Source organism: Saccopteryx bilineata, unplaced genomic scaffold, assembly GCF_036850765.1.
Source record: "Saccopteryx bilineata isolate mSacBil1 unplaced genomic scaffold, mSacBil1_pri_phased_curated manual_scaffold_29, whole genome shotgun sequence".
NCBI lineage: Eukaryota > Metazoa > Chordata > Mammalia > Chiroptera > Emballonuridae > Saccopteryx > Saccopteryx bilineata.
In genome coordinates this window covers 143229-151868 of record NW_027095455.1, presented here as the reverse complement: position 1 = coordinate 151868, position 8640 = coordinate 143229, and the positions used below count along the sequence as shown (strand labels likewise).

The 8640-nt window shown below is 46.0% G+C and overlaps 1 protein-coding gene and 1 pseudogene across 1 annotated transcript in view; both read right to left on the bottom strand.

Moving 5' to 3' along the window:
• Positions 1 to 8640, bottom strand: part of LOC136318299 (histone-lysine N-methyltransferase PRDM9-like) — a 95052-nt gene that overhangs the window by 39176 nt on the left and 47236 nt on the right. The window lies entirely within an intron of this gene.
• Positions 152 to 8391, bottom strand: LOC136318301 (histone-lysine N-methyltransferase PRDM7-like; annotated as a pseudogene).

The following is an 8640-nucleotide window of genomic DNA, read 5'->3' as shown; positions in this document are numbered from 1 at the left end:
CATTCTCTCTTGCTCACTAGAGCTTCCCATGTGTCCTTTACAAGGTTTGAAAAAGGCCCTTGAAATCTTCCTCTGCCTGGTCCTTTTAAGCAAAAGGCTGGACTTTTCTTTGACCTCTTGACCTTCAGCTTTGTCATCCCAGTTGTGTGTATCAGTATGTTGCTGCTGCTGACTTGGATCCTCTGGGCAGGAATCCTCTGATTGGAGCTGTTTTCTTGTAGATGTTCCTGGGAGAATCTGAGGGGGGTGACTGCATCCCATGTGTTGAGTGAGGAATTTCTGACTGGAGAAGACCAGAGAGCAGGAAGGACACGGGTGTATCTGTGGCTTTGGTTCTGCTGAAAGAGTAAATTTTGGTCAGGGTAGAGGTTGATAAGGCTGCATGGGTCATATGTTTTGTCTGATGTTAAGACGTCTCCCATTAGTTGTTCTTACGGGTTTGACAGTATAATCTCTGTCTTCCACAAACTGTTTCTTTATAGTCTGTTTTTTTTTTCTTTAGTCTGTTTTATCTTTTAATTTTTACATACTGTATCTTCTTTAGAAATCCAGAAAGCCCATATCAAGGGTCCTTTGTATGTATTACCAGATGAGGGACTGTCAAGTAGCATCAGGGGCTGTTTCACCCCTTGTATGGGTGGAACAATGCTGACCTTTCTTATATACACGTAGCTATTAACACAGTTGTTTAGAAAGACCACTGGCCCCAATTAGGAATTGCTTCCCTCATAGTTTCCCATAGATGATAAACTGAAAATATGTCCTTCCTCAAGCCTCACACCAAATATTCATACTTGATTTCATTTAGTGTCAGCCCATTTCATATACAATGGGAAGTCCTGTTTCAAAATATTTCCCCAACCATACTTTTTAAAAATTGATTGATTTTAGAGAGACAGAGAGGAGGAGGAAGAAGAAGTAGAGAAGAAAAAGAAGGAGAGAGAGAGATAGATAAAGGCATTTATTAATTTTCTACCTAAACATGCAGTCATTGGTCATTTTTCATATGTGCCCTGAACCAGGCTCAACCTTGATATTACAGGGTGATGCTGTAACTGACTGAGCTAATCAGCCAGGGCCCCCAACCATACTTCTTACATGCCTGACTCCTATTCCTCTCTAGCTAATCCACCATCCTCTCTCACTTGGAGATGAAGTAATCTCTGAGAGGATTCCCACTGAAGTGTATTTTACAAAAATTAACAAAGCAAATAAGAGAATAAGTCTCCCTGTAGCTAAAAATAGCACCATTGTCCCACCTCACTCAGGAAGGTCACCAGTGTCTTCAGCTTGGATCACAGCACTGCATTTCCAGGCTGCTGGGCATCTATCCGACCTCTGCTCTTACCCTATATGCTAAACAGGAGTGGCCCTCAGAAAACAGGCCCTGGACAGTTTCTCAGTGGACAGAGTGTTGACCTGGCATGTGGAAGTTCCAGGTTCAATCCTCGGTCAGGGCACAAATGAGAAGTGACTATCTGTTTCTCTTCCCCTCCCTCTCTCCCTCTCCCTCTCTCTCTCTTTTCCTGCCAGAGCCAGTGCCTCAATTGGTTTGAGCATCAGCCCGATAACTCAGTTGGTTCAAGTGTTGACCTCGGCACTGAGGATAGCTCGGCTAGTCTGAGCATGGACTTCATACTGGGGTTGCTGGGTGGATACTGGTTGGGGCACATGAAGGAATCTGTCTATCTCCACTCCTCTCACATAAAAAAATTAAATCAAAAGTAAAAAATATAAAGATTTTTCCTAAGAATCAAAGGCATATGAAATGAAATTCTTCATTTCTGAAGCATCTGATTTGAAATCTTACTGACTTTAGAGTGTACCATGAAAATTTCTAAGGTGAGTTCTCTCTTTTCTTTCCATTTTGAAGAACAGTTGTGCCCACCTCCAGCTGCTGTGAGCTCTCTCTTCCACTTGCTGCTGCACTTGATGCCCAGCTTCTGGCCATACTCATCACTGTGCCAGACTAGCAGCTCACAGTCTGGCCTGATGACCCGGCAGGTTCAGTAGAAAATCTGCCCATGATACTGAAAGGCCACCAGGTTCTGCTCTTCATCATCCCAGGCACAGTTCACATACCTGGGATTGAGGCAGATGAAAGAAAAGAAACCCACAGGCGATGAGTTCTTACTACCTCTCAGATCCATGTCCAGCTCTGCACCTGACACTCGGGCTCTGATGTCGACCACTCCCACAGTGCTCCCAGAGAACCTTCTCTCAATGTCTGAGCATATCAGAATGTCATATGACTTCCAATGTCCATGTCCTGCTTACTGGTGCTCATCCTGCCTAATACCATTTTCCAAAGCCAATTGCAGATGTAACCTTAACCCTGATTGGCCATTAAACACAGTGACCTCTAGCTTCTCTAAACTAACTCAGGTCCTGTTTATATCACAGAACTTGCTACTTGATGTTGGACTCTGTGTCTAGATTAGTTCACATCATTCAATACTCAGACCAAGTCCATCTTTTCTTGAGAGGCCTTTCTCCATTCTCCTCACATTTTATTTAGGTAGCTTCAACCAGGTTCCCATAAAAACCTGGAGGTCTCCCCCACCCCCAGAAGTGAGAAGCGGGAGATAGACAGACTCCCTGCATGCGCCTTACCAGGATCCACCCAGCATGCCCACCAGGGGGCGATGATCTGCCCATCTGGGGCACTGCTTCTGCTGTAACCAAAGCCATTCTAGTGCCTGAGGTGGAGGCCATGGAGCCATCCTCAGAGCCTGGGGCCAACTTTGCTCCAATGGAGCTTTGGCTGGGGAGGGAAGAGAAGAGACAGAGATAGAGGAGAGGGGGAAGAGTGGAGCAGATGGGCGCTTCTGTGTGCCCTGGCTGGGAATCAAACTCTGGACTTCCACAGGCCAGGCTGATGCTCTACCACTGAGCCAACCTGCCAGGACTTGGAGGTCTCTTTGTCTTAGCAAAATCTTAAAGAACAATAATAGCTTATTCACATTTTGTAACCCCTCATAAAAGATCCTCTCAGGCAAGTGTCCCATGATCATTGCTCTGCAGGCTTCAGAACTCAGTTCTAGTTAGAAGGGAGGCTGGGATAATTTGCTGCCCTCACAGGTTTAGGCCAGTGGTTGGCAATCTCATTATTCAACAGAGCCAAATATTAACACTACAATGATTGAAATTTCTTTTGAGAGCCAAAATTTTTTAAACTTATACTATATAGGTAGGTACATTCCTTATCGAGGTAGTGCCTGCACATGGTATTTTGTGGAAGAGCCACATTCAAGGGACCAAAGAGCTGCATGTGGCTCATGAGCTGCAGTTTGCTGACCACTGGTTTAGGCTATCCTTGGTTTAAGTATGCTGGCACTGTGAACTTCTCAAAAAAAATTATAGTTAAATATTTGTAATATCAATTGTTTCACTGTGTCTGCAATTACTCCTCCATAAGAAGATGGGTTATATGACCTGCTTAAGTAATGAATACTTCATCTAAACTGGAATATAGGAAGGGCTTAAATAATGTTCATTAGATCAATTAAAGTGTAATTCAGACCCTCAAAGTTTTTTTCCAGTGCCTAAATTTTGTCTAGCATAGAGATTTATATTTTGAGGACATATGCTATATTTTTATCCCCCTTTTTTCTCTAAATACCTCTTGCTTTGAAAGAGCACCAAATGGAGAAAAAAGAGGAACAGAGGATTGAGGGAGACCACTGAGGGAGGCATGATGAGAAGGAAAGATGTATGGGCCTGAGAGGGATGAGTGTTCTCGTGACTCCCAGAAACTTCTTGGCCTTACCTCATCCAGTTGGCCCAGGATTCATCTTCCCATTCACATACATATAGCAGTTTCTCCCTTTGGTGATCTGCATTTCAGGAAGAAAAAATAAAGTTTTTTTTCAGTTGAGGAAGTAATAGAGAAATTATTTTACCCTACTATCAACAAAACTCTTTCAGCTTGCATGCATTGCCACTCGTGACCACATGATACTTTCTTACTCATCACATCTGAGTTGACCTGTCCACTCAGGGCTGGGAGGAGGCATTCCTTTGTGTCTGTACCACTTTGCTCCCACTTAACCTGTGATCCTCAACAGGAGCTCTATGGTCTGCAAAGTCGACTCAGTACCCAGAGCTAACCATATTGTCTCCATCCATGTCCTAGCATGTAGAAGGGCAGGTCCCACCAAGCCATGGGAGGGATGTGGGAAGCCACAAGACAGGGGAAGAGGTAAATACTTCTCACCTGCCAGGAGTATCTGTTGTTGCCTGCCTCTTCATCTTCTGTGATCTGGCCCTTATAAGGGCCAAAGTGCAGACCCACTGGCAGAGCAGATGCCTCATTCCACACTCCAAGACCAGCTTCAGGGATGCCCGATGGTCTGATTCTCAACCCAGGGGCAGAGTGAGGGCTGCATGGTTCGGATGCCCCTTATCCACTGCACTGTCTTTTACAAATGTAGGGGGCCCATGCACGTCACAACTGTCAATGAAGAAGTTCTGACACTTCTCACAATCTGGGGGTGAGAGCAACAGGGATTAGGGAAGGTGTAGTGCATGTTTCTGGACATATAGAGCTTCAGAAAGAGCCCAGGAACTCACATCATTGAACCCAATTCTGTAGTGCAGGTCCATAGGGGAATGGAATGCTCTAAGGGCCAAATGACCAGATGAAATTATTGTATGAAGACATAACATGCTTTGCTGAGGGTCACTTACAGAGGTAGTTATCATCCTGGGGCCTGCTGACCTCTTGGTACACATGGCCTTTTCTTTCTCATAGGCTATACATCTTTACTTCAGTCTCCTTTCTCCTGAGTTCTAAGTTGGAGAAGAGAGTTTGGTGGAGTTAGGAGTGTTAGTCCCTATTTTGTCAGAAAACACACAATTTCCTTCCATCAAATTATCACCTGTCGTTTTACATACTCTGGTATTTTCTTTTGTCAACTATTGGCTCAGAGAGCCTCTGTAATAGTAAGCCTCTACACTGACTACAGATGGCCAATTCCATTTTTGTTTCTAGATCTTCCCATTGTGAGGTTTAAATTCCCAAATTCTAGTTATTCATAAAATATTCATTAAGGGCACAGTATATGTAAGGCATTTAGGAAAGGCCTGGTATACAACACCCACAACATATGGTTGCTGTTATCAGAGATGTATTTATTGGACAACGTATATCTGTCAGTTATTTTACACTGAATTTAAGCCCTAGACAGTGGCTCAGTGGATAGAGCGTTGACCCAGTGTATGTCCCGGGTGTGATTCTGGTCAGGGTACATAGGAGAAGCGACCATCTCCTTCTTTACCCCTCCCTCTCCCTCTTCTCTCTCTCTTCTTTTTCTGTAGCCAGTGGCTCAATTGGTCCAGCATTGGACCTGGGCACTGAGAATGGCTCGGTTAACCAAAGCACATCACCCTGAGGTATAAAAACCAGCTCAGTACTTGAGAATTGGGGTTGCTGGGTAGATCCTGGTAACGGTGCATATGGGAGTCAGCCTCACTATGTCCCCTCCTCTTATCTAAAAAATACATACACAAGCCCTGGCCGGTTGGCTCAGCGGTAGAGCGTCGGCCTAGCGTGCGGAGGACCCGGGTTCGATTCCTGGCCAGGGCACACAGGAGAAGCGCCCATTTGCTTCTCCACCCCTCCGCCGCGCTTTCCTCTCTGTCTCTCTCTTCCCCTCCCGCAGCCAAGGCTCCATTGGAGCAAAGATGGCCCGGGGCGCTGGGGATGGCTCTGTGGCCTCTGCCCCAGGCGCTAGAGTGGCTCTGGTCGCAACATGGCAACGCCCAGGATGGGCAGAGCATCGCCCCCTGGTGGGCAGAGCGTCGCCCCTGGTGGGCGTGCCGGGTGGATCCCGGTCGGGCGCATGCGGGAGTCTGTCTGACTGTCTCTCCCTGTTTCCAGCTTCAGAAAAATGAAAAAAATAAAATAAATAAAAATAAAAATAAAAAATACATACACAAATAAGTAAATTGAACACTGTCATAGAATACATGCCTGTATCTTCACCTTACACATTAGAGTTCAAGAGCACAGAGAATTTGTAAGATTTTCCCAAAGCTCCAATGGTAAATTCACTCTCAGTTTAGTAGAGCTTAAATACAGGCCTATCCAAAGTCCACTCCACATACCTAGGCCATACTTATTAGCCTTTAGAGGACTCAGAGGAACTGAAATCTACCAATGATTTTCTCCTATCGAATTTTTATCCAGAGTGTTGTCCAGAGGGTCTTGCTTCTTCAGGATGGACTATGATGCTGAGGACCCAGGTTTGAAACCCTGAGGCTGCCGGCTTTAGTGCGGGCTAATCTGGCTTTAGTGCAGGCTTACCAGCTTGAGCACAGGGTCACTGACTTGAGCGTGCAGTCATAGGCATGACCCCATGGTTGGTGGCTCATGTCCAAGGTCGCTGGCTTCAGCAAGGGGTCACTCACTGTGCTGTAGCCCCTGGTCAAGGCATATATGAGAAAGAAATCAATGAACAACTAAGGAGCTGCAATAAAGAATTGATGCTTCTCATCTCTCCCTTTTAGCCAGTTTGTCCCTGTCTGTCCCTCCCTCTCTACCTCTCACTAAAATAAAAAAGAAAAAGAAAAAAATTGGCTGTTCATGTCAAAAATATAATAAAGGTCAGCCTGACCTGTGGTGGCGCAGTGGATAAAGTGTGAACCTGGAAACACTGATGTCGCCGGTTCAAAACCCTGGCTTGCCTGGTCAAGGCACATAGGGGAGTTGATGCTTCCTGCTCCTCCCCCTTCTCTCTCTCTCTCTCTCTCTCTCTCTCTCCCCCTGCTCTCTAAAATGAATAATAATAATAATAATAATAGTAAAGGTCAACCAAACTGGACAGAAAATCCCCATTTCTTTAACATAAAACTTTCTCTTTTCCTTTCTTTTTTTTAAATTAAAAAAATTTTGCCTGACCTGTGGAGGCACAGTGGATAAAGCCATGACCTGGAACACTGAGGTCACTAGTTTGTAACCCCAGGCTTGCCTGATCAGGACATATACAAGAAGTAACTACTAGAAGTTGATGCTTCCTGCTCCTGTCTGCCTCCCTGTTCTTTCTTTCTCTCTCACTCCTTTCTCTAGAATCAAAAAATTAAATTTTTTTACTGATTTTAGAGAGAGAGAGAGAGAGAGGAGAGAAGTGAAAGAGAAACATTGATTTGTTGTTCTACTCATTTATGCATTTAGTGGTTGATTATCCTTTCTTTTTCTTTTTCTTTTTTAGATTGAGAGATAGACAGGAAGGAAGGGAGAGGAATGAGAAGCATCAACTTATAGCTGCATCTTAGTTGTTCATTGATTGCTTTCTCATATGTGCCTTGACCAGGGGACTCTAGCTCAGTCAGTGACCCCTTGCTCAAGCCAGCAACCTTGGGCTTCAAGCTAGTGACCATGGGGTCACATCTACGACCCCATGCTGCAGCCAGTGACCCCACACTGAAGCTGGTGAACCCATTTTCAAGCCACAACCTTGAAGTTTGGAACCTGGGTCCTTACATCCCAGTTTGATGCTCTATCCTCTGTGCTACCACCTGGTCAGGCTTCAGTTGTGGATTCTTATATAGGCCCTGAGTGGACATCAAACCCAGAACCTTGCTGTATGGGGATGACTCTCTAACAAATTCAGCAACTTGGCCAGGGCTCCTTTCTGTCTTTTTGTTCCAGAGTGGCCTTGTCCAGTCTAATGGTACAGTGACCACCTTGCCTCCTTTCCTTCTTATCCTTTCACCTTTACACATTTAACCGTCCTTGCCCTTCCTTAATCATCAGAGTCTTTGGACCACAGAAACCATTTGGGTCAAGTTAGAGATCACATCTGGACTTCAGCTGTGTTTCAATGCTAGACCATGAACGCAGAAGGACCTTACTGACCACACCCTCATAAAACCAGACACACTGAAGAGATGGCTGACACAAGGCCTGATACAATGGTCCCTATCCTGGCCCACAACCCCAGCTGCCTTAATCACCATGAATAATCCTTTCCGGTCTGCAATGTGGCTGGTGCAGCCAGGCAGCCCTGTCCTGGAGCACTGCTCACCGGCCAGACCTTCCTCCTCCTCTTGTGATGAGAACTGTTCTGAATGAGTTATTTCTTACATGCTTTTATACTTTTATACCGTTCCTGCTCATTAACACATCTATAAGTACGTGTAATCAATTACACATGGAAGCAGTGTAGCAAATCGCCCCATACTGCACAATGCACTGTTTGCATCTGGCTTATTTGCTCTGTCCCTTGTTATTGTTGATACGCAGGGGACCTGACCCTGGGTCGGTTTCAAATGGGCAGCGTCCGGCCTGCGGCCCCTCACCTCGCTGCCTCTGAGTCCATTCTTCATGCGAGTCCTCAGTGTCCTCCGCCGGGGGTCTGGTGGCCTGCCGGCCGTGAACCATAAAAGCCGGCCGATGGGCGCTGAGCCCTGGGGAGAAACAAAATCGTGGTCCCTAAACCGAAGCACTAGTAGGAGCAGCCCGACACTTAGGCCGGCCCTCACGCCGCCCACGATTCCCGCCCGCGCGCTGTCACCTTTGCGCAGCAGCACGTCCAGGTTCCTCTACACGTTGGGGCAGCGCGCTTTCTCCCAGTCATGCATGGCGGCCACCTGTCCTGGGAAAAGTAGGCGTGGACGTCCCTGAAGGCTCGGGGACCT